Genomic DNA, 26,447 nt, shown 5'->3' with positions numbered 1-26,447 from the left:
CTTCACGTTTTATATCTTGTGGTTTGACACTTGGATGCAAATCTGCCACCTTACAAACTCTTTGGGTAGTCCACTGCGCTTCTAGTACTTGGCCCATAGGAGGCGCGCAATACATAGCTGTTAAAGGAGCAAGTGAAGGAGTTCCCCAAATTCCAAAGGAACTTGATAAAATGATTCAAAATTCATACATACAAAATTTAGAATATGTGTATTCTTTTTTAGGAGAGGAGGGGAGATAGTGAGGCCCAATCCGACATGCATCCCAACAGGGATCCACCTGGCAACCCGCATCTGGGCTGATGCTCTACCTAGTACCCAGCTATTTTTAGCACCTGAGGCTGATGTGCTCCAATCGAGCTATCTCCCTGGGCTGCAGTGGGGACCCTTGAACCAATGAAGCCACTGACTGTGAGAAGGAGAGAGAGAGAGGAGAGGGAGAGGGATGGGGTGAGAAACAGATGGTCACTTCTCCTGTGTGCCCTGACCGGAAATTAAACCCAGACGTCCATACCCTGGTCGTTGCTCTATCCACAGAGCACTCTTCCAGCCAGCGTCTACATCAGAATGCCTGTGTTCACCCCTGGCAAAGCTGGAATAAACCTAGACACTGTCCAAGCACAGAAGATCGTGTCCAACAATAACAGGAGTACAGGATGAGCCCCCTTTCTCCGCCAGGGCCATGTTTCACGTACAGCTTGAGATGCGCAAAAGCATTGAAGATCACTCGCCTTGAAATGCCCCTAACAGCTGCGGCCTCTACCTATGTTTTGAATGAAGAACTTCTTAATGGCCTTGTCCTTAAGCTGGTGCAAAAGAATTAGGCTGCACGTGGCCACAGCCTTTTTTGGCATGACGGTTGTTCTTCTCTCCTTGGTCATCTTGGAAGTGGGGACCCCAGGGAGCTAGTTCTACCATTACTATCTTCTATTTCTCATCATTTAAACAAGCATAAAGGTAATTCCTACTCTTGCTGTGGAAATGTATGGCATCACTCAGCAAAAGTATGGTATTTATTGGTGCTACTCTTAATATTTGAAGATTCTTAGTTTATAAACTTTTACCTGAAAGCTAAGAGTTTCCATGAGGACAGATTTGTAACCAAGCATGTTTTCCATGAGGATAAAGTTCATGAAAAGGCAAGGCCGTCAATGAGATTATTTGAAGGAATCTTTTCCAACATACGGTTACCTAAGATGGTTTAGTGTTGGTGGTAGACACACAATGCAATACACAGTTCATGTACTATAGAAATGTACTCTTGAAATCTATATGGGCTTGTTAACCATAACACCCCAATAAACTGGAATTTCAAGAAATTTCCCAGTTTCTTTCTGTCATGTCTATGATGTTTTTGATATATGCAGTCTTAAATCCTTTAAAGAAAATGGAACATTTTTCCTTCTTAATGTCTCCTATTGTTTGTACATAGAAACATATATCATGAGGTTTGATATTCACTGATATTTTTCAGTTTTTTATGGTTGTGTTGTTTACTGGAAAAACTGGTGAAATTCAAATAAGTTCTATATTTGTTTAATAGTATTGTCCTAGGTTAATTTATTGGTTCAATGACTATGTTATCACTCTCAGTGATATTACTTAAATGTCTGGGGTAAAAAGGTACATGGGAGCATTCTATATTAATTTGCCAGCTCTTTTCTCTGTAAAAATTATTGGTAATCAATGCCCCACTCATATTTCAGGCTGGGACTACTCTAATTTAGAGCTCTCTTTCCTCCTTTGCCAACTTGTATTATGAATTTACCTTTGCCACCTAGCTTAGTGTATCCCAAGGTTCTCTTTACCAGGCCACAGTCACAGAGCTCCAGGGGAAAAAGCAACTTGGTCTTATCTCTCCAGGCAGAGGAGAACAGAAGCTCCATATCACCGCATGCTGCAAATGGCTTTTTCCAGTCTACCTGAATCATTACCAGCTAGAAGCAGCGGTCATTGGGAATTGGACATGAGCCTGCAAAGTATAGAATGGTGACAACAATTCCAGTGCCATGCGGACTTTTCCTGTGTGGGAACTTTCCTGGACTCCTGCTCCTGTGACAGCTCCTAACAGACTGAACTGTGGTTGGGTTGCATTTTTCAGGGATTTGGCATGGTGATGGGGGCCAACTTGGACTTGGTGAACATGTTTAAGGACAACTACTCTTTTATGGATTCTTGCTGTATTGGCCAAGAGTTTGCTTAAAGGCTTTATAATCACTGTCAAAAAAAAATAGAGGACTGGATGAAGGAAGATGGGGCACATATACACCATGGTATACTATTCAGCTAGGAGAAATGATGACATCGGATCACTTGCAGTGGAATGGTGGAGTCCTTGGTAGCATTGTGTGGGGTGAAATGGGCGAATCAGAAAAAAAAAAAAACAGGAACTGCAGGATTCCATACATTGGTGGGACATAGAAGTGAAACTAAGAGGGCATGGACGGAGTGTGGTGGTTACGGGGGGTGGGGGGGGAGGGGAAGGAAGAGGGAGAAAGGGGAGGGGGGAGGGGTACAGAGAGAACTGGATGGAGGGTGGCGGAGGGCTATCTCTCTTCGGGTGATGGGTATGCAACAGAACTAAATGACAAGATAACCTGGAAATGTTTCTTTGAATGTATGTACCCTGATTTATTGATGTCACCCCATTAAATAAAAATTTATTTAAAAAAAATTATTGGTAAATAAATACTTCAAATATCTAAAATGTAAATATTAAATAAAAATAAATAGATAAGTTTAAAGAAAAAAGAATCATTTGCAATTGTGCTTTCAATCTTCTGATGACTTCTTTTCCTTCTCAGAATGAAGCTCAAAGCCCTTTAGAGTTCTTGGCCTGGAGTGTTCTGCTGCCTGCTAGGACCGAGGCTCCAGCTGGCAGGATAGGATGTAACTATAGGACAGAATGACACCTGTGACCCGACCACCCAGGAGGCACGGCTCAGGTGTCCCAGGACTTGCTACACAACAAGGTCTGGGCTGGCCAGGGAGCCATGGACACAGGTTTTCTGGACTGGTCAGCAGGGAGTCCACCCCTGCTCACGCCCAGCTCCTGCTGGGCCTCACCTCTCAGTCTCGCTGAGCTGCTCCTGGGCTGGAACCAGACACGAATTGCTCCTTGGGCTCGAATTTGTATTTTTCGGCCACCTCCTGCCGTAGGACTATCTCCTCCAGGACATTTGTTCCTGGGGTGGGAGGGAACGAGAGAGGATACAGTTATGGCCTGAGTGGGGGTCGGGAGTGGGTAGGGGATTTATCCTGGGACTTGGCACACATGGGCACCCTCCTATCCCCCTAGTTCCATCCAAGCCCTACCTGTGCTCAGAGATGAGCATCCTCAGCGCTTCCTCCAGGAAATTATCCTGATGCTGTCCCCTCCCGTTTGCCACCAGTTTGAGGGGCCTCCCACTCTGTTACCCAACTCTCCCAATAAGTGTAAGAGGCTGGGGATGGAGCCCAGGAGAGTACTGGCCAGGGGGTCTCTGACTTCCCTCCCCTCCCTGCCTGCAGGAAGGGCCCCAGCTCTCACCTCCTTCTCTATTTCCAAGCTGACGTGAGTCCCCTGGAAGACAGACGAAGACAGATGGCCAAATTCCATCAGCAGGAGCGCCCTGGTCATGACTAGCCCCATGCCACCCCTTCTTGTGTTGCACTCCCACCAGGTTCCAGGAGGGGGCGGGAATACAGAAAGACAGGACCTGGACCCAGGCCAGGCTCTGGGCTCCAGAGGGTGTGGGGACATAAACCCTTATAATGGACACAACACCGCAGCACCCAGGGCGGCTGTGCTGGGAACTCAGGGCTCAGTATAGGGGCTATCTCTCCCCAAATGCCAATGCTGATGACCCCAGCCCAGGCCCAGGTCACCAACCTTCACACAATCCATGGCAGTGCCCAGCTTATCCAGGTCAGACAAAAACGTGCCAAGGAAGGGGACACACTAGGCCAAATAGGTGAGGGTGGGATGAGCCCCTGCTCCAGTTGCCCCCGCAGACCTTCCCTGAAAGCCTCCCCCCCTCAGCCTCCTGGCCCACCCCTGGGTTCCCACATGGAGCAGCCCAGGACCCTTGACCCTGCCCTCAATTGTCCTTGCCCTCACTCTCCAAGGACTCCACAGAATCACCTCCCAGGGCCTACTCTATGCAAATCACAGGGTCTGTGGTCCTGGGCCCAGCCCCACCTCCTTATCCATCCTGCCCCAGGCCTTCCAGGCCCTCCTCTTGGTCACTTCCAATAAAGGGCTTTAGGTTCTGTGGGAACAGGAGGTGGGCCTGCAGGAGGGAGGAGCCTCCAGCTGGGAGCCCTCCCCCCCCTCCCCCGCCCCCGCAGGCAGACAGGCTCGCTCACCTTTTTTGGCAGCTTCCTCTGAGCTCCCCTGAGTCTCAGGATCAGAGTGGCAAGCCTGGAGGGCTGCTCCTGCCAGGGTCCAGGACAGGGTCACTGAGGGTGTACTCCCCTCACCCCATTTCCCAACCCAGCCCTGACCTCAGACCCCGGACATCTGACCCAGCCAGCTGACACCAGTGCCACTCTGACTCCAGCATGCACTCATACTGAAACACTCCCAGCTCCAACACTCACTCGGCCTGGGACCCTAGGCCTGGGCCCTGGCCTCCCCAACCCGTTTCCTCCTCTGGAAAGTGAGAGGCTGCCACCTAGCTCACAGGTTCTCATGAGGACTCAGTGTCCCATTACTGTCATCATTGTCCTCGCCCTCACTGTCCAGGTGGAACAGGGAAGAAAGCCCTGCAGTCTTTTCCTCCCTGAACCTCATGATCACTCTGTGAGGTCGGCAGCATAGGATGGTCATTCCTCCATTTCCCACAGGAGGAGACAGAAGCCATCAAGGGACAGTGACTGGCGCAGGGCCCGCAGAGGAGAGGCCACCGGCCCCTTCCAGCCAGAGGGGCAGAGGCTCAGTCCCATGTGACCTCACCTCACTCCCAGCCCCACCGACCAGAGCCTTGTCCTCTGGGCTCTCTGGTTGTGGCCAGGCGCCCATCTGGGCCAAACCGTGGATGAGGATGTCTTAGGAGTCTGACTGAGCATCTGCTGCTCACCCTACCCCACTGGGGTCTCTGCCCACCAGTTTGGACCCCGGGCCATGCCAAGCCTTCACCTCCCCAAGGAATGCCTCAGGACCTTCCCCTGCCCAGCAGTCTTTCTTCACCCACTCAGGGACGGGACCCCCAAGGTGCCCCATCTGACTGTCCGGGTGGGAGGTGACAGGATCCTTGGTCTCCATGTTGATGTGAAGCTTCTGAGGTCTGTTCAGGGAGGACCTACTAACAATGCATATTCCCTGGATACCTCTCAGAAGCCACCTGGGGCGTGTTATTGCCCACTGGGCCAGGTGAGAATTCTGACTGGGACTGACGCAGAGAGGGCAAGAAGGGCAGTGGGAAGTCACAGGCCGCACACTCTCTGTCTCTGGGCCAGCAACTGGGGCCTGAGGCCAAGCAGTCTTTTTGTTCACCTGGCCCGCGGGAATCCCCTACAGTGCCCAACCCTGGGCAAGCAGGGGGCCCAGCCCTTGGAGGTGTGGTGAAGACAGAAGGAGCCACAGGGGCCTGGCTTCCTGAGGACAGGCTGGCTGCTTTAGGGAAGAAAAGTACCCCGCCCACCCCACCCACCCAGCAGCCTGGAAGAAGCTAAGTGCCAGTGGGAGGGCCCAGCTTGGGAGCCAGAGACCCACTCAGCCTGCCGGCTGTGCTCCCCGACCTGGGACAGCTCAGCCACCACCGCTTCACGCCACGACCAGGGCCTCCTGCCCGTCGAACTGCCTCCCACCTGCCCACAGACCAAACAGATCCCTCTACCTGTTAATCGGGACAGACAGGGTGAAAATTCTCAGAGAATCCTCAAGTAACAAACTATCAAAGCCACATCCTGCAAGTCCCCCGTCCCTCCCACCCTCCTCTCTTTCCAGACCTCCAGCCTCTGCTCTACCTCTATGAGCAGTCCCCTGATCCCTGAGCGGTCTTCTTCCTTACACAGCTTTTGCATTGTATAGCTGTTCCTCCTGGGGGGGGGGGGGGTTGAGGGAAAGACAGTTAGGAATACTGCGTGCGGGAAGGCAGTGTTTAAGGGTAAATTCCTTTTGGCAGTCTAATGTTTCAAACCGCAGAGGTGAGGGTTTTCACTGGGTTCCTCTGAGAGGAATGTCTCCCTGGGACTGGGCGGGCTCTGATGTTGGACACCTGGGCCTCCATTCCCATCTCATGGGGAAGCTCTGTTTTGACCAGTTTGGGGTTCACTGGGCACAGGGTTCTGGTGCTATAGACACTTGAAGATCTTCAGTTTGGCTCAGTGCAGTCTCCGACATTTTAGGAAACTGATTTCTGCAGCAGAACTGGAACCCTGAGGTCCCAGGGAGGCTGAGCGACCCCACCCACCACCCAGTCCTTGTCCCCAGAGCTGGCTGCTCCCCAGTAGGTGCCAGCTGTTGCGGGGACACTGGGAGACATATGGGGGTTCCTCACCCCCATCCTCCTATGGGGAGAGGCCTACTCACCTGGAAACCTTCTTCACGTCTTCTGTAGACGATGGACGGTACGTGCTCCGCAGGGCTGAGAGAATGGCGTTGGAGGGAGGAGAAGTTCCTGAGGGCTCTGCACTCTGGGGGAGGGGAGATAAGCTTGGGAGGGAGCTCTTGCATCCGTCCCCCCTCAGTTGACCACACCGCCTGCTGGTGGACAGATGCTCAGGGTGGGCTCATTTCAGACCCAAGACCAACACTCACAGACAGGAGGATTTTAGCTCAACCAAAGGCAAAGCCAGTAGGAACTGAAATTCCGCACGAATGGGACCTGTGGGTCAAGAGTCAGCATGCCCCTGGCAGAGAAAGGACCGCGGCGCTCAGAGCTCAGACTTCAGCCCTGGGCACTGGGGAAGCAGCAGCGGCGTTGCTCAAGGCTCTAGATGGGTCTCCGCTGGGCCGCCCACCACATACCTTGGCCACCTTAATCCAGTGCTCCACCACTTTGGCCCTGTCCCGGGCCTTCATGCTTGGGTCCCCAAGGCAGGTGGTGATCACACAGGTGACCACACAATTAAATGTTTAACAGTGGCGCACACAGTGGATGTCAGGTGCTCCTTGCCAGGCTTGTTCCTCTGGGACCACATAGATGCCCGGCACTGGTGGGGCACTACCTTCTTGAACAGCTCCTGGGGAGAAAGGGAGTGTCACCCACCCCTGCCACACCCCAGCTCACTGTACCCCAGTCCCCTGCAGGGGCCACTGGTCAACACTGAAGCTCAGGAAGCTGAGGAATAGGCCTGAGCCTTGGAGTGCCTGGGATTTATTTTCTGTTCACCAAGGGCACCAGCACTGTGTGACCCAGGTCACAAGACAGGTTGGAAAGAAACAGGAGTGTCTTCCCCAGCCCATCTTCACTAGCTCCAAGCTCCAGGATGCAGCTTCAGTCTGCTCATCCCAAGGGCCCACCCTCCAGCATCCGATGGCTCCTCTGGTCTGAATCCCCAGTCAGTTCACACTCCCCGTGGTGGCTACAACCACAGGCTTTGTCTGTCTCCCTTGTAGTTAAGTGTGGTACACATCAGGTGCCTAATAAGTGCCGAGGCTGTTGAGCCTCCTGGCAGGATGGCTGGGAGACCCATGGACATGGCTGCACACAGTGAGCTCCCCTCCCACCCAGCAGAACAGGACCCACCCCCAGCTTCCTGTGTGATCTGCCTCCTCTCATCTGCTCAGCCCCTCTGCACCCATGGATCCTGTGAATGTCCAACTTCCACTGTCCGCAGGTGAACAGTGGAGGCGTGGGGGTGGAGAAAGTTGCCCAGGACCCATGGGTGGTGAGTGGTGGAGCTGCGATTTGTTTCCAGATCGTAGGAGACTGGATCAGGACAAGGTGGCTCGGCAGCAGACTGCAGAGGGAGGCCTGTCCCGCCCCACCCTGAGAGCCCAGGTGCTCACCACGTCCATCGCTGTCAGTTGCTCTGCCACCAGTCTTGGAGGAAGGTCAGGATGTCAACACTTCTCCTCCTTAGCTGCTCAGTGGTCACAGCACAGCGGTCTTCTGGTGCTGGGGATGGAGCTGGCTCTATTGTTAGAACTGGGATCAGAGCTTCTGGTCCCGAAGGCCCCAGCTGGAGAGCTGGCCCGGGGGCTGAAGATGAGGTCAGTGCGTGCTCCAGATCTGGAGGGGGTGGTAGAAGTGGACACTGACTTCAGCCCTAGCACAGCTGGACCAGGCTCTAGCCTTGGAGCGGGCCCTTCCTCTGGCTCTGTGTTCTGGAACTCTGGAGGTGATTCTGGAGCAGGGTAAAGAGACAGGTTCATACACACACTTGACTTTCCCGTTGCTTTTCTAGAGACAGGAAAGATGCCCTTACCTTTAGGGGAGCTCGCCCATGAGCCCGCCGCATTGCCCTCGCTCCACCCCACCCCACCATCTTCCCAGACTGCAGTCCCCTCACCTTCCAGCTCTGCCTTCGAGGGCTCTAGATGTTCCAGCTCTATGCAAAGAATTCGGACATGGCCCTCACGCTGTGAGACAGGGCAGATGACCTCCACGAAGGCCTGCTTCACCTGGAACCAGGGTGCAAGCAGGGGCTGGCCAAAATGTTGTAGCTGGTCCGGCCAGGTTCCCATCACAGAAGCAATGGCCCTGGGGGAGGCAGGTGGGCAGCAGAGTCAGATACCTGGTCTGTCCTTCCACACTGCTCTCCCATGCACCCTTCCTTGGAACCGGGCCCTTCTGTAAGCCTGTGGTGGCTCTCCAGGGGACAGCCCAGTGCCACCCCAACCCTGTGGCTGTCCTGGGAGCAGCAGGCCTACTGATCCCACAGGTTTAACACAGAGTCTGTGTGAGTAGTCTCCTTTCTCCCACTGCCAGTTCTGAAGGTCCAGTACACTGCCCACCCCAGCCCTCTCTGCATATGGGCATCGGGACTGAGGATTGAGACAGCTGTGAGCAGGCTGCTCACCTCAGTTCTGTTCTGAGCCTGGCGAGGTGGTCAGGTGATGGATGTGGAGGAACTGGCAGAGCGGGATGGGTCTGTGGTGGGCATGGGACTTTGAGGGGACAACTCATCCTAGCCTCCCCTCTGGTTCTGGGGCTTGGCCTCATTCACAATTCCTTTGACCTTGTCTTCCTGGAGTGGCAGCTTACCAGACCTCAGTCCTCCCTTGGGAATCAGCAGGTGTGTAAGATCACCGTTCTGCCAGGCACTCCCCCCTCCCAGTCCTCGCTCTGTTGTCACAGGAGGCCTCCTTTCTGGACCCAAGGACCACTCACTTTTTCATTTGGTCCTGTGGTATGTCACCCCGGTCATTATAGGAGGTATTCCTCCAGATGTATAGAAGAGCCTCATGGCATCAGATCTGAAGGATGGTGGACAGGACCTGCGAATGACGTCTATTGTGACTGTCCGACTCACTGACTAGCACTGAGGCCCAGGGATTGTGTCTGCTTATTCACTGAGTTGTGCTAAGTGTCGACAAAGTGCCTGGTGATAGTAAGAGCTTACCACACATTGCCGAGGAAGTGAACTCCAGCCAGGGGCCCTCCCAGGTATCTGAGTGGCCCGGGGCCCTTGCGATCCCCAGAGATCCTTAATCTGGCTACACCAAGGACCAGGACAAGACCGGCTAAGGTGAAGTGTCGAACTGCTTAACAGGTTGTTTCCCATGGACTTTTCCAAACTCAGATGCCACAGGCCACTGATGGGTGAGACAGGTGACTGTTCTCAGGGGAGAGAAAGAACGGCCACAGAACCACAGCACGTCCAGCAGCCCTCTCTGCGGAGCCAGACAGCAGGTAGCACCTGCCATGGCTTGTCCCACAGTGGCCCCTACAGAACCCTATGAGGTTCGTCCTCTACCACCCCACTTTTCAGAGGAGCACACTGAAACTCAGACACATGTGGTGACATTTTCAAGACACAGAGCTAGCAGTGGGCAGAGTCACCACTGTGCCAAAGAAGGGGGGCGTGTGCTCACCTAGTAAACAGCTGGTCCAGGAACTGCTTGGGCTCTGGAGAAGGCCGGGTGGATGGACATGAAGGTGAGATGTGGTCGACGTCTCCCCTGGGTAAGCTGGTACGGATGCCACCACCATCTCCACAGTGCCTCCTGGAGGGCCCGCATCCTGCAGCACTCACGTAGGTTAAGAGTTAATTCTTCTTCTGCACACTGGGGGTGGAGGGGCGAGGAGGGACATCCAGTCAGTGGCATCCCTTTGAATCACCAGCAGGACTGAGGCTGGAGCTCACCCAGTAACTCCCAGGCCTCGGGGACATTTGTAAGAGGAGGGACAGGAGTGCCCACATGGAACACGGTTCTGGGTTTTAAAAGTACCATTTAAGTTTGGTGTGACCTGCTAGGCACCTTTTTAGCCGAGAAACATCAGACCTCCTTGTATTGATAGTATGTATGGAAAACATTGTCCCCACAAGTCCTCAACAGACATCTCCATTATGGAGATGAGAACACAGAGGCTTAGGGATGTAGAAAGTCTGCTCAGGTCATGCAGGTCAGAAGTGAGGGCTGTCCTGCAGGATGTTCCCTCTCAGCTACCTGAGACTTATCTCTGCTGACAGGGACAGAAAGGGTGTGGGGAACCTTGTCCCGCCCTAGTTTAGAGAGCGTGTACAGGAAAGACACAGCCTATGAAAACCACTGCCTCCAGAAAAGACATTTACTTCTCCTCCTTTTACACTAAAAGGTATCCTGAGACCCTCATCATCGAGATCCCAGATTCCACAAAGAAGCAAATGCCTGGAGAGTCCAGACTGGAGAAAGCCGATGACCAGACAGGAATCAGAGCCCGTGACTCAGGAAGGAGAAAACCCAGGTGGCGGCTGAGAAGCAGAGGTGCCTCAAAGTACCCACGAGGCAACTGAAAATTAAGGGACACTGTGATTGCCTCGGACAGCTTGACGTCAGACAGGTGAACATGGAAAAAGAGGGGAAATCCCTGGGCCAGGCTGGGAGCAAGGCAGCAGCCGTCATCAAAAACTGCCGTTGGCATTGTCATTGCTAGCGCCTTTTTGATTTGGCAGCTGTCTGCAGCTGTGAAAATTTTACATGTCATGTCCTTCCAAGAGCAGTTCCAAACCTGGGCAGATATCTCCACCTGGGGACAGTATATATTTTGGGCTGAATTGTGTCATCCAAATTCCAACCTGTCGTAACCCCTCAAATTTCAGACCATGCCTGTATTTGGATCTATAGACTTTTAAGAAGTAATTAAGTTTAAGTGAGTTCACTTGGGTGGGTCCTAATCCAATACGACTGGTGTCTTTTGAAGAGGAGGGGCAGTCCATGTGACACAGAGAGAGAAGATGGCCATCTACAAGCCAAGGAGAGACCCCTCAGGAGAAACAGCCCTGCCGACACCCTCATCTGAACTTCCAGTCTCCAGAATGGTGAGAACAAGAATGTCTGGTGTTTACGCCACCTGATGGGGCCCTGTGCTATGGCAGCCTGAGCAAACTCACACAGGCCGTTAGGACACACTGAAGTATTTCCAGCAGCACTGCTGAAATGGCACCTCAGCTGAACTATGTCAAGGTCCGGTGGCTTTGAGAGGCTGTGATAAACGTCCTTCCTTATGGAATATTATGAACACAAGTGAAGCCACAGCTCCTGACCTGGCAGGGCCCCGGGATCTGTTCTGAGAAACATAGGGAATAGCTTATTCCATTCGCACCCTTTATATGTGTGCTGATGTGTAGACTGGGCGAAGGTCTGCAAGGATCGTGGAGCTTACTGCCCCACAGGATACCTGGGGCAGGTAGTGAGAACAACAAAACAGCAAAATGCAGATGTGCTCGTGGTCTACAGTGAAGTGAGACAACATCCTTTTTTCCTCTAACGTTCCCACAACATGTGAGAGTGTCTTCCTACTCTCCCATGTTGTTGGTGGGAGAAGGGGAGTCCCAGATTCCTTTGTGCATGGGGCAATGGGAAAGCCCTGGGGGTCCCCAGGGAAATCCTCAGATTTGAGTCTGGGGTCCTCCCTGGTCATCATGGGGCTCTGGTGTGGAGACCCCCTGAGTTTGCTCTCACCTCAGACCAGTAATGGTTGGTATTGGGGGCCTGGTGCTTCTGCACCTGGTACCAGGATTTGGCGTAGGTGAACCCATCAGTCAGCTCCTCCACGCTCTCCTCCTCGGTTGAGCTCTACAAAGACAGAGCCCGGTTCCGGGCCAGGAGGAGTCAGAAGCTCTCTGGGCATACCCATTGGGGACACCCACCACAGATTCTGCTGTTCACATCAGACACACAGGGGCCTCCGCAAAGATTTCCAGCCGGGGGAGGCACGAAATGACAGACACCTCGAGGGAAATAATTAACAAGTGAGTAGAGGAGCTCAGTCCCCAGCACTCAGCCTCCCTTCCTGCCAACCATGACCTGGGCAATGAACATGACAGACCTGCCAGGCTTTGGACGCCCAATGACCTGCTGCTGCCCAGGACTGGCCCCTCAGCCCACCCTTTCCCTCACCACCTCCAGCACACACACCAGGATAAGGGCTATGGTATGGGGCTGCCCAGAGAGGATCCCAGTTGGGGCCTGGCCTGGACTGGCCTGCTCCGGGCTGCCCTCTATTACCTGAGATTGCCTCATGCCAAATGGCCAGAAGCATCGGAGCCAAGGTTTGTGCCGATATCTACGGCAGGAGAAACACCCCTCACTTGGGGCTTTCCAAAGCCCAGAGCCTCGGAAATGCGGTAGACAGCCACAAAACATCCTGCTCTCTTGACCGTCGCCAGTCAAGTGAGCTGGACAGGGGTGCCTGGTTACTAGATTCTAAATTCTGTTGGGCCCTGTCACCAAGGAAATGAGGTCGCCCCTCAAGGTTCCATTACCTGGGCCCCTTCCTCCAATCAGAACCACCCAAAGCCCGTGGTGGGCTGCTGACCGCTCATCCACCTTGCCCATGTCATCTCTATACCTCTACACCGAGATCCAACACAGCCCTCCCCACAGCTCCCTGGGAACGTACCAGGTCCCCAGCTTTGAGGACAGAGCTGAGGTCAGACCTCTGGAACTTCTGCTCTTTGGAAAACTCAGTTTCCTTACAGATGCTCACATTACCTTCCATTTGAACCGAAACCAAGTTCTGCTGGTGGCCCAGCTTTCAGGACAGCCACATTCAGCAGTCACCAGTCTTCCCCCCACCCTATAGGTATCTAAGGGCCCAGAAAACAAGTCGGGACCTTCAGAGGTTCCCACAGGCACTTGAAGTCACCCCAGACAATAACTTGGCATTCATCACTACCTGACAACTTATTGTACATTCAATCATTTTATTTATTTTCATCTCTCAATCCCAGTAGACTCATGCTCACCTGTGCCAGGAGCTTAATAAATATTTGGTGAATGAATGATTAAATGAGGCTGGTATTAAATTATCCATCTCAGTTTATACTTGGAAAGATGAAGACTCAGAAACATAATGAGTTGGAGTCACTCAGGGAAGGTGCAGGAGTCACACTCAGGTCCTCTAACCTCCGAGGAGTGCTCTGCGAACCACATCCTTGAGCACCGAGTCACTGCGATCACAGAGACGGTCCTCTGGTGTTCTGGGAACCACTCTCGGTACAGGTGCCCCAGGGCTTGGATCCTGGCTCTTCCAAGTCTAGGCTTTGCATCACATCTCTAACACTGGCTGGGTTATTCAAAGCCGAGCATGGACTAAAATCCTGTCATGCCTGAATAAAAGTAGCTGAGAAATGAAGGTAATTTGCTCGATCTTTTGTGTCTGCAGCTAATGTTTTCATCATCCTATCCCTTCCAGACCAGACACCTCCCCCTTCCCAAGCCTGCCTTTGATTTCGAGGCCTTTGGGAATTTGCAGAGCAGAGCTCCCTGAGGTCAGTACACCCTTAGGGAAGCCATGTTCCTGGTCGGAGGGTGAGAGCCCACATATGCAGGAGCCTCTCTCTGCTGCATTCTGCTTGAGGGTAACCTTGTGGAAAGGGGCATGGTGCCAGAGTGAGGTCCTGGGCTCTGTGGAACTGGCTCCATCTAGTGGTGGGCATGTAAGCTCAGCATCCAGGCAACACTGAGCAGGAGGGAACTTTGCTGACTCTGCACGTTGTTGACTCCCACCCCGGTGCCCCCAGCTGCTTGGAGAAAACCCACTCTCCCAGTGCAGATGCTTCTCACCCATACCGGCACGTTCCATCCATGTCTGCAGCCAGATGATTATGTGGTCACTAGGTGGACAGGGCTGGTGCTGAGGGTTTTGAATTAAAATGAAGTGGCCACTTCAGTCTGGTCCAACTGCATGGGCCTTTAGCAGAGCAATGTCACTGTCCCCCTTGTTTAGCACAAGCCGCTCCTCAATCCTGTCCCTCATCAGCAAACATTTCACTCCTGCTCAGGGCCCACAGGACTCATCTCTACTTCTTTTGGGAACCAGGCTTACTGTGGTCTCTGGTCTTCTAGGCTTGGTAGTCTCAGCTCCTTCTTGGGAGGGATCCCAGGGCCAGTCCCCTCAGGGCTCATGAGAATGACCTTGCTGAGCAGGAGGGTCCCACTAGGGTAATGTACCTCCGTTCTTCCCACTGAGCTAGGCCTGCTCTAGCCAGGCCCTCCACATGGCAGCAGGGGCATGGGTTACACCCTTCCCTGTGGTCCTCCCCAGGCTCCCCTATGGATCCGCTGCCCCAGGCAGCCCCAGGGATCCCAGGGAGCACTCACTCTTTCTTTTCTGACCTGGCTTTCATTCTACTGAGCCCTATAAAAGTTCAGAGCCGGCCTGGGTTCATCTTAGTCTTCAATCTGTGACAAGAAGGCTGCAGATGTGTTTGAAGCCTCAAAACTCTTATTTTACCTAAACATTGGAAGAAAAAGGGAAAGTTGAAAGGAGGAAAAAGAAAACGTGGCAATGAATGTTGGCATAAGAGATTTGCCGATTATCTAAATATTATCCTCACCACACTCCCTGTTCTGTGGAATAAAGAAAATAGAGGCACCTATAAGCCTTTGTAAAATTGAGATTTTATTAAAAAGAAACAGTTTCCATCACCAAGCAAACTATTTACAAGATATTTTCTGGAATAATGAGAATAATACAAATGATCATTGTGCAGGGGTGGAATCCCTGCCTGGTCCCGGGCTGTGGGTCTAGCATCCATCATCCCTGCCCACCTCCTGCACACTTAATATATAGCTCAGGAGACAGGTTCCCAGATGTCTGGGGACTTATCCAAAGTCACAGACTGCGTGAGAGGTGGTTCTGCGGTTCCCACCAAGTCTGGGCAAGTCTGGCACGGCTCCTAGGCTCTCTCGCCATGGAGCCCTACTCAAAGTAAGATAGGCAGCCGAACGCTGTTATGTGCTAAGACCCTGAAGTGATGTGTTGTCTTATGAGTATCGATATATGTGCAGACGGTCTACAGAAAATAACTTTTTGAATGCTAACACTGTTTAAAGCGTAGAGCTACAACTCTTTACAATAGAATTGAATGTCCTCCTTGTAACAAGAGTCACATGTGAGCCTCAGTGGGGTTACTAAACTTGCTCAAAGTTTCAAAGTTGACCATTGGGTTGACACCATGCTGAGGTATACCCAGTCTCTCCAGGAGAACTCTCAGCTTCTGTCAGTTCCCAGTCAGTTCAGTGGATAGAGCATCAGCCTGGTGTGTGGATCTTTCAGGTTCCATCCCTATTCAGGGCACCATGAGAGGCAACCACCTGTTCTTTTCCCCTCCCTCTCCCCCTACTCTCTATCATTGGGATACTTCAAAAGTAACACAACAATGAGACAGCACTGTATACCTACTGAACCTGCTAAACTCTAAAACAATGACAATGACAATTTCTGGAGAATGAGGAACAATAGAAATGCTCATTCCTTGCCGGGAGGATGCAAGTACAGCTACTTTGGAATATAATTTGGCAGTTTTTCTCTGAAGCAACACAAGACTCACCTTATGATCAATAATCACACCTCTAGTAAAAGAAACTCTGAAAAGCCAGTATTAACCCCATGTGTTTCTTAATTATTATTACAAAACTAATTAATAGAAGTTTTCAGAATTTATCTGTCATTCTACCTTGCATGACAGTGATAGAATTTATGTACTTTGGCAGTGTACCGAGTCTTTTAGAGCATCCTCAGAGAAACGGCACAATTCACCACACATGTTCATTTGATCAAAAAACATACTTGTCTTAGGCTATCACTTTACAATAAATCGTTCCATGAAACACAACTAAGATCCAGGCTTGTAAAGGTTTCTTTACCCATTTCATTGTTGCCGTGTATATTAAGTTTCTTTGATGACGCTTTAGTTCCATGGATTGAATACTCTGAAAAATCTACCTTCTCATAGTCATTTGAAGTTCTTTAATACAGTATTCTATAATGTCGTATTTCAAACTGACCATCAGAAAAAAGGAGTTTCGTGCTCATTTGGGTTTACCATCCTGGAGATGGGTAAAGGCACTGTGAGTACTGCTGGTGGATGGACCAGGCAGAGAGCCTGATTCATGACTCTAATTCACTGGCATGTGATATTCCAGTTGGGGCTGCCTACACACAGCCACGGGGATTTGAGGGCACAGCTCTTGAGAGAGATCACAGAAACCTAATTAGACCTGTCAGTGCACTTCTTCTCTGCTCATTTTCAGAAAACAAAACTTGTTTATTTCCATAAATGTGCTCTAGAAATTTTATTATAACATGATGCATGCAAAAATTAAGGTAAGCCTACAAGTATTAGTAAGGAAATCTCAACACATTACTAAAAGTTTAAACAGTCCAGTTCTACTTTGCATGATTTATTCAAAACCTTCTATTTCAAAAGCTCCAGCCTAGAACCTGGAGGTACTATGTGGAAATGATACCATCCATGTTCTCAAGGTGGCTGAAGGCGTAGTGACCATGAAGGACCATGGGAAGACACACACTTTCATAGGTCTTACCTTCCTGACCTATGAAATCAGAGGATTTGAGCATATGATTTCTAAGGTGTCCTTTATATAAAGAATATTCTGAAGAAGCAAACAAATAACACAACCTCTCGTTCTAGCCATTCCTGAAAGCAGAATTAGCTTTACCTTAAGTGGTATATTTTTCAGACAGTTTTAAACTTAAGAGAAAGGCTTATATATGGCACATTTAGACCTTTCCGTCATTAGTTCCAGAATTTTGCAGTGTGGGTGTGTATGTGTCCCAATGAGACAGCAGGTGTCTCTTACCTGGAGTTGTGTATGACTCAGCACTCCAGATGGCGCCAGAACCAAAAGCAAGGAGATCACAGGCTAATCAGAGGTGACTAATGAGCTCTGTAAGAGCATCAGAGGTGCACCCCAGGACCGAGAGAGGACAACCACACATCAAGACAAGACAAGACAATCGTGGAGGTCGCAGTAAACACGAGAAGGCAAAGCAGAATGGGAACTGATATAAACAGAATATTTGTGAACTACCCAAAAATTTTACACAATAAGATGTAAAACCAATGAACATTTATACAACTAGCAGAATAATATCAAAATAAACCGAAATAAAAATATTTGAAAAAAGATCAAAAAGTTCATCATCACATCAGAAGACTTGACTATATACCTTTCAAAAACTGATCAAGCCCTGGCCGGTTGGCTCAGAGGTAGAGCGACGGCCTAGCGTGCGGAGGACCCAGGTTCGATTCCCGGCCAGGGCACACAGGAGAAGCGCCCATTTGCTTCTCCACCCCTCCGCTGCGCTTTCCCTCTCTGTCTCTCTCTTCCCCTCCCACAGCCAAGGCTCCATTGGAGCAAAGATGGCCCGGGCGCTGGGGATGGCTCTGTGGTCTCTGCCCCAGGCGCTAGAGTGGCTCTGGTCGCAACATGGCGACGCTCAGGATAGGCAGAGCATCGCACCCTGGTGGGCAGAGCGTTGCCCCTGGTGGGCGTGCCAGGTGGATCCTGGTCGGGCGCATGCGGGAGTCTGTCTGACTGTCTCTCCCTGTTTCCAGCTTCAGAAAAATGAAAAAAAAAACAAAAAAAAACTGATCAAGTTGAAATGAGAAAAAGGTTAAGTATAAGAAATACATGTAGAAATATAAGGAACGTATCAAGATAAAACATTAAAGAATTAGAAAATAATCAAAACTGGAATTCTTTTTTAAATATTTATTTTTTATTGATTGATTTTGAGAGAGAGAGAAAGACACAAACAATGATTTGTTGAGCCACTTATTTAGGTATTCATTGGTGTGCTACAGGGGGAGGGACCATACCTGAATTCTTGTGTTCTTGAGAGAAGGAGTTCAATCAAGGGACAAAGTGCAGCAAGAAAAGGGAGACTTATTGGTCGCACAGGGAGAAAATCAGAGAAAAGGGGGCCTCGGAGGCAGATTCAAGCGTTAGCCAGGATGACCTACCACTGTCCACTGCTCCCCTGGTCCCAAGTCTTCTGGGGTCCCTTCAAGCTTAGGAGAAAGAGAGGAGCATGGGAAATGTGCCTGGTGGGGAAGAAGAGAAGAAAAAGGAGGGGAAAGGGACAGGCCAGCATGATCCCAGAAGGGAGAATACACTGACCTGAGTCCTAAGGGATTTCAAGGGAGATTTTAGGGGAGTTCCCAGAGGAGGATCTCAATGGAACATACATCAGCTCTCCGGGCGTGGCTTTTAGGGTTGCATTCTTCACTGATTGGTTGGTGCCAGAGCAGAGGGTCATTAGTCCATGCAGCTGGTCCTGAAGTCAGCTGTGGCTTTCCTTTGGTTTTGCTGTATTTCTGGGCCTGGAGCTCAAACACAACTGATGCTTAGATGTTACCTCTAAGGGTTGATGCTTAAGCGTTATTCTCCAGCTTTCTCATTTGTTCTACCTCTAAGGGGGTCTAAAACCACATGCCAGTGATATGCCAGGGCAGAAAAGGTCAGGGGAGGATCCGAATTCCACCACCAGCTGATAGGAAATCAGGGGATCTAAACTGCACAACCAGCTAAGGGAGGAAAGGTCACCCTGGAAGCAAGGTCCTTGTTTTCCTAGTTTTGTCCATTGCTAGGCCTTTGGGTATTTCTGCCCTGGTGGACTTCTATGTCTGGCCTATAGTCCTTGCTCTTCTCATGTCTGTCTAACCACCTGCACATTACATTTGGTTCTTGTATGTGCCCTGGCTGGGGATTGAACCAGCAACCTTGGCATATCGGGATGATGTGGTAACCAACTGAGCTACCTGGTCAGGGCAAAACTGGTATTTCATAAATATGATTTAAAATAAAGATAAAAGAGTTTAGCAAGAAGGATGAATATAACACCAAAACTACAGAATAATTTCCCACATCAACCACAAACATAAAACTTAATTTTAACATCCTAAATACTTAACAAAGTTATACAAAGTTTTTTTTTAAATATCTTTACAAGAAAATGATAAAACTTTAGTGCAAGCCGTCTTGTGGATACGCAATAGGGAAGAACAGAGCTGATACGTGATGAGTGGGAGCGCTACAGGCGACGGAGAGGAGGGGCTGTCCTGACAGGGAGTGAAGGTGTGGAATTCCCGAGTCTCGGCACACAAAAGAAACAAACGGATCAATTCCAGGTGATAAAAAAAAATTATGGGGGAAAAGAAAACCTTTAAGTCTTTAAAGGAACTTATGGTAGACGATGTTTTTGACACTGAAGTAGGAAAAGGATTTCTTTTTTTTTTTTTTTTTTTATTAAATTTAATGCAGTGACATTGATAAATCAGGGTACATATGTTGAGAGAAAATATCTCTAGATTATTTTGACATTTGATTGTGCTGTATACCCCTCCCGCAAAGTTAAATTGTCTTCTGTCACCTTCTATCTGGTTTTCTTTGTGCCCCTCCCCTCCCCTAACCCCTCTCTCCTTCTTCACCCCCTCCCCCCTCCCCCAACTCCCCCGCCCCTGTTGCCATCACATTCTTGTTCATGTCTCTGAGTCTCATTTTTATGTCCCTTCTATGTATGGATACATCTCAGTTTTTTTTCTGATTTACTTATTTCATTCCGTATAATGTTATCAAGGTCCATCCATGCTATTGTAAATGATCCGATGTCATCATTTCTTATGGCTGAGTAGTATTCCATAGTATATATGTACCAAAGTTTTTAATCCACTCGTCCTCTGACGGACACTTGGGCTGTTTCCAGATCTTCGCTATTGTGAACAATGCTGCCACAAACATGCGGGTGCATTTCTCCTTTTCGAGCCGTTCTATGGTGTCCTTGGGGTATATATCCTAAAAGTGGGATAGCTGGGTCAAAAGGCGGTTCGATTTTCAGTTTTTTGAGGAATCTCCATACTGTTTTCCACAGTGGCTGCACCAGTCTGCATTCCCACCAGCAGTGCAGGAGGGTCCCCTTTTCTCCACATCCTCGCCAGCACTTATTCTGTGTTGTTTTGTTGATAAGCGCCATTCTGACTGGTGTAAGGTGATATCTCATTGTGGTTTTAATTTGCATTTCTCTAATGATTAGTGATGTTGAGCATTTTTTCATATGCCTATTGGCCATCTGTATGTCCTCTTTGGAGAAGTGTCTATTCATCTCTTTTGCCCATTTTTGGATTGGGTTGTTTGTCTTCCTGGTGTTGAGTTTTACAAGTTCTTTATAAATTTTGGTTATTAACCCCTTATCAGACGTATTGTCAAATATGTTCTCCCATTGTGTAGTTTGTCTTTTTATTCTGTTCTTGTTGTCTTTAGCTGTGCAAAAGCTTTTTAGTTTGATATAGTCCCATTTGTTTATCCTGTCTTTTATTTCACTTCCCCGTGGAGATAAATCAGCAAATATATTGCTCCGAGAGATGTCGGAGAGCTTACTGCCTATGTTTTCTTCTAAGATGCTTATGGTTTCACGGCCTACATTCAAGTCTTTTATCCATTTTGAGTTTATTTTTGTGAGTGGTGTAAGCTGGTGATCTAGTTTCATTTTTTTGCAGGTAGCTGTCCAATTTTCCCAACACCATTTGTTAAAGAGGCTGTCTTTACTCCATTGTATTTCCTTACCTCCTTTGTCAAATATCAGTTGTCCATAGAACTGTGGGTTTATTTCTCGGTTCTCTATTCTGTTCCATTGATCTATATGCCTGTTCTTATGCCAGTACCAGGCTGTTTTGAGTACAATGGCCTTGTAGTATAACTTGATATCAGGAAGTGTGATACCTCCCACTTTATTCTTCTTTTTTAAGATTGCTGAGGCTATTCATGTCCTTTTTTGGTTCCATATAAATTTTTGGAATATGTGTTCTATATCTTTGAAGTATGTCATTGGTATTTTAATTGGTATTGCATTGAATTTATAAATTGCTTTCGGTAATATAGACATTTTAATGATGTTTATTCTTCCTAACCATGAGCACGGTATATGCTTCCACTTGTTAGTATCTTCCTTGATTTCTTTTATCAATGTTTTGTAATTTTCCGAGTACAAGTCTTTAGTCTCCTTGGTTAAGTTTACTCCTAGGTACTTTATTTTTTTGGTTGTAATTGTGAAGGGGATTGTTTCCTTAATTTCTCTTTCTGACTGTTCATTGTTGGTCTATAAAAATGCTTCTGATTTCTGAGTATTGATTTTATATCCTGCCACTTTGCTGAATTTATTTATCAGGTCCAGTAGTTTTTTGACTGAGACTTTAGGGTTTTCTATATACAATATCATATCATCTGCAAATAATGATAGTTTTACTTCTTCTTTTCCAACTTGAATGCCTTTTATTTCTTCTTCTTGTCTGATTGCTGTGGCTAGGACTTCCAGGACTATGTTAAATAAGAGTGGTGAAAGGGGACACCCCTGCCTTGTTCCTGATCTTAAGGGTATTGCTTTTAATTTTTGCCCATTAAGTATGATGTTGGCTGTGGGTTTCTCATAGATGGCTTTTATCACGTTGAGGTATGTTCCCTGTATTCCCACTTTGCTGAGAGTTTTGATCATGAATGGGTGTTGGATTTTATCAAATGCTTTTTCTGCATCTATTGAAATTATCATATGGTTTTTCTCCTTCTTTTTGTTTATGTGATGAATCACATTGATTGATTTATGAATATTGTACCAGCCTTGCCTCCCCAGAATAAATCCCACTTGATCATGGTGTATGATTTTTTCCATATATTGTTGGATCCGGTTTGCTAATATTTTGTTGAGGATTTTAGCATCTATATTCATCAGAGATATTGGCCTATAATTTTCTTTCTTTGTGTGGTCTTTGCCTGGTTTTGGAATCAGAATTATGCTCGCCTCATAAAAGGAGTTTGGAAGTCTTCCTTCCTCTTGAATTTTTTGAAATAGTTTGAGAAGGATAGGAGTTAGTTCTTCTTTGAATATTTGGTAGAATTCCATTGTGAAGCCATCGGGCCCCGGACTTTTCTTTGTTGGAAGTTTTTTGATAACTGTTTCGATCTCCTTTGGTGTAATTGGTCTGTTTAAGTTTTCTGATTCTTCCAGATTGATTTTTGGAAGATTGTACGTTTCAAGGAATTTGTCCATTTCATCTAGGTTGTCTAGTTTTTTGGCATACAGTTCTTCATAGTATTTTCTTACAATATTTTGTATTTCTGTTGTGTCAGTTGTTATTTCTCCTCTCTCATTTCTAATTTTATTTATTTGAGTCCTCTCTCTCTTTTTCTTGGTGAGTCTACTTAAAGGTGCATCAATCTTGTTTACCTTTTCAAAGAACCAGCTCCTAGTTTCATTGATCTTCTGTATTGTTTCTTTAGCCTCTATGTCATTTATTTCTGCTCTGATCTTTATTATTTCCTTCCTTCTACTACATTTGGGCTTTACTTGCTGTTCTTTTTCTAATTCTTTTACATGCAGGGTTAAGTTGTTTATTTGAGCTTTTTCTAGCTTCTGAAAGTGTGCCTGTAGTGCTATGAACTTCCCTCTCAGCACTGCTTTCGCTGTGTCCCATAAATTTTGAGTTGTTGTATGCTCATTGTCATTCGTTTCTAGAAATTTCTTTATTTCTTCTTTGATCTCATTCTTAATCCATTCATAATTTAACACCCTGCTATTTAGTTTCCATGTGTTTGAGAATTTTTGAGCTTTTCTGCTGTGATTCATTTCTAGTTTCATGCCGTTGTGATCGGAGAAAGTGCTTGATATGATTTCAGTCTTCTTAAATTAGTTAAGAGCACTTTTGTGCCCTAACATGTGGTCTATCCTAGAGAATGTACCATGAGCACTTGAAAAGAATGTGTATTCCGCTGCTTTAGGGTGAAAGGTTCTGAAGATATCTATTAAATCGAGTTGATCTAGTGTTTCCAATAAGTCTGCTGTTTCTTTGTTAATTTTCTTCCTTGAGGATCTATCTAGTGATGTTAGTGGGGTATTGAAATCCCCTACTATTATAGTATTGCTGTTGATCTCGCCCTTTAAATCCATCAAAGTCTGTTTTATATATTTGGGTGCTCCTATATTAGGTGCATAGATATTTATAATAGTTATATCTTCCTGTTGGATTACTCCCTTTATCATTATGTACTGGCCTTCTTTATCTCTTACTATATCCTTTGTTTTAAAGTCCAATTTGTCTGATATAAGTATTGCTACCCCAGCTTCTTTTTCATTTCCATTTGCATGAAACATTTTTTTCCATCCTTTTACCTTCAATCTATGTGTGTCTTTTGTTCTAAGGTGTGTCTCTTGTAGACAACATATGTATGGGTCCTGTTTTCTTATCCATGCAGCTACCCTATGTCTTTTGATTGGATCATTTAATCCATTTACGTTTAAGGTTATTATTGATATGTAGTTGTTTATTGCCATTTTCTTCTTTAAAGGTGTATTCCTTTTTCTTTTTTTTTTTTTCTGTATTCTTTTCCCACTTTATCTGTTTACACCAGACCCCTTAATATTTCCTGCAGCATTGGTGTGGTTGTAATGAATTCCTTGAGTTGTTTTTTGTCTGGGAAGCTTTTTATTTCTCCTTCAATTTTAAACGATAGCCTTGCTGGATAAAGTAGTCTTGGTTGTAGTTTCTTGTTCTGCATTACTTTGAATATTTCTTGCCATTCCCTTCTGGCCTCAAGTGTTTCTGTTGAGAAGTCAGATGTCATCCTTATGGGGGCTCCTTTGTAGGTGATAACTTTTTTTTCTCTTGCAGCTTTTAATATTTTCTCTTTATCGCTTAGCTTTGGTATTTTAATTATGATGTGTCTTGGTGTAGGTTTCTTTGGGTTTCTCTTTAATGGAGTCCTCTGTGCTTCTTGGATTTGTGAGAGTTTCTCTTGCATTAATTTAGGGAAGTTTTCAGCTATGATATGATTGAACAAAGTCTCTATCCCTTGTTCTTTTTCTTCTTCTTCAGGAACCCCTATGATGCAGATGTTATTTCTCTTCATGTTGTCACAGAGCTCTCTAAGAGTTTCCTCTGACTTTTTGAGTCTTTTTTCTCTTTTCTTCTCTGCTTTCATGCCTTCATTCCAGTTGTCTTCTAACTCGCTGATTCGATCCTCTGCTCTATCTATCCTGTTTTTAATTCCTTCCATTGTGGTCTTTATTTCTGATATTGTATTTGTCGTCTCCAACTGATTGTTTTTTATACTTGCTATTTCTTTATTTAGGTTTTCAAACTCCCCCTCCATTGTTGTTCTAAGATCCCTAAGCATCCTTACAATCATTATTTTGAACTCCACATCTGGAAGTTTGATTATTTCCATATCACTCAGTTCATCTCTCGAAAGTGTCTCTTGTGGTTTCATTTGGATTGCACTCCTTTGTTTTCTCATCTTCTTTTTTTTTTTATTTGTAGAGTTGATTGAGTCTAGGCTTGGTGTTGTCTGCCTCCAGTTTTCAGTTGTGTTATTTTTAGGTCTTCGTGGGTTGGTATCAGCTATTATTTGTAATCCACTTTCGGATTTGGGCAGCTTTGAAGTCTTGATTTGTTTGTTTTCTTAACAGGTGATAGTCTTGTTAACTGATCTCAGCAGGGGGCTTCCTTGAAACTGTATCCAGGAATGCTGTGGGTGTAACCTGAGACGCTGAAGGTCTCTTCCTCCAACTAATCTCACTGGGGGCAGGGTTTTTTCTCTCAGCTTCAGTAGGGGGAGGTGTATCTCAGATCTCCATGGAGACCTGAGTTACTGCCCCTCCTCCCCACTTCTTGTTTTCAGCTGTGTCTTGTTGTGCTGATTGGAGCTGGATAGATGTCTGGAGATCTCTGATCCGGAAGCACTTCAGCTCTGTTTTGTGAAAGGTTCAGTCCCTCCCCCAGCTATGGCCGCCTCCAGCACGAATGAGTCAGCTTTTTTATTTTGTTTCTTGCATACCTTAGCCCCTCACAGTCTGTCCCTCTCCCTGTCTTTTCCACTTGGGAGATAAGCTGGTCTTTTCAACCCACCTTGCTCCCTGGTCGCCAGGTAAGTGGCTGTGAGCAGTAGTTTCTGCTCTTTTTGCTCTGTGAAATCCTCTCTGGGCTCTCAGCCTCACCCCCCTCCTTCCCTTCCTGTAAGCAGAGGAGATTCAGGCACTCCTTATCAGGATTATTGTGGCTTCCTCTTTGCTCCTTGGTTTTTGAGAGCTGTTCTTGCAGTTCAGTGTTGGTTTTTCATGCTGATTTTTTCTAAATTGATTTGTATTCCAGTTTGGTATTGAGAGCTGGGTGTCTGTGCATCCGCCTACTCCGCTGCCATCTTCTCTCTCCAGGAAAGGATTTCTTAAGTGAGGTGTAGAAAGCATTAAATACAAAAGAATAATAAATTTGGCTACATTAACTTGAACTTTTGTCCAAAGGAGATCATAAAGGGAGTAAGAGAACACACCATAAATGAGATTTCATGCATTGTATGAAGACACTGCAATATGTAACTGAAAAAAATATGAATGCATGTCAAAACTGCCTTTGAGGAAATAAAAAACAGAAAAAATGTAGAAACAGGACAAAAGACATCTCAAGGAATTTCAGGAAAGAGGCAACATGAATGGTGACTAGACATGTAAACTTAATTAGTAAGCAGAGAAATGCAAATTAAAACTATAATAAGACACTATTTATATCAATCAAATGGGAAAATTAAGAAATCGGACAATAATTGGTGTTAAATATGTATACTACTGATAGAAAAATAAGCTTTAAAAACCATTTTGGAAAATAATTTGACAGTAAAATTAAAAGTTAAATACGAGTATACACTGTGACTCATTAATTTCACTCCATGAATATAACCTAGAGAAATTCTTGCTACTATGAATCAAGATGCCTCTATAAGAATATTTACAGGAGCACTGTTCAAAAGAGAGAAGAAATGAAAATATTCCAGATGTCCACTAAGAGAATAAATAATGAGTTATTTTGCAAATGATATAAAACAAAGTAATGAATGAATGATGGCTAGATTTAATGAAAGGATTATTCTAAGAAACAAATGTGTAATGATAAAAACAAGCCACCCTAAAGATATATGGCATAATGTAACTCTTATGAACCTCAAGAATAAGCAAAACTAAACAAGTATGCTGTTTAGAGAGATATATGTGGAGTTCTGCTTTTTTCAGGAATAATAAATTCAAAAT

The 26,447-nt window shown here is 47.0% G+C and overlaps 1 long non-coding RNA gene across 1 annotated transcript; it reads right to left on the bottom strand.

Moving 5' to 3' along the window:
* Positions 1-3,525: 3,525 nt before the first annotated feature.
* Positions 3,526-4,421, bottom strand: LOC136328821 (uncharacterized). The gene is made up of 3 exons (XR_010730101.1): positions 4,345-4,421; positions 3,869-3,937; positions 3,526-3,559 (listed from the first exon to the last, which is right to left on the bottom strand). It is a non-coding gene; the product is annotated as an uncharacterized lncRNA (long non-coding RNA).
* Positions 4,422-26,447: the final 22,026 nt, after the last annotated feature.

The sequence above is a fragment of the Saccopteryx bilineata genome, chromosome 3 (genome assembly GCF_036850765.1).
Source record: "Saccopteryx bilineata isolate mSacBil1 chromosome 3, mSacBil1_pri_phased_curated, whole genome shotgun sequence".
Classification (NCBI taxonomy): domain Eukaryota; kingdom Metazoa; phylum Chordata; class Mammalia; order Chiroptera; family Emballonuridae; genus Saccopteryx; species Saccopteryx bilineata.
Note: the sequence above shows the minus strand (reverse complement) of the source record. Positions and strands in the feature narration are given on the sequence as shown.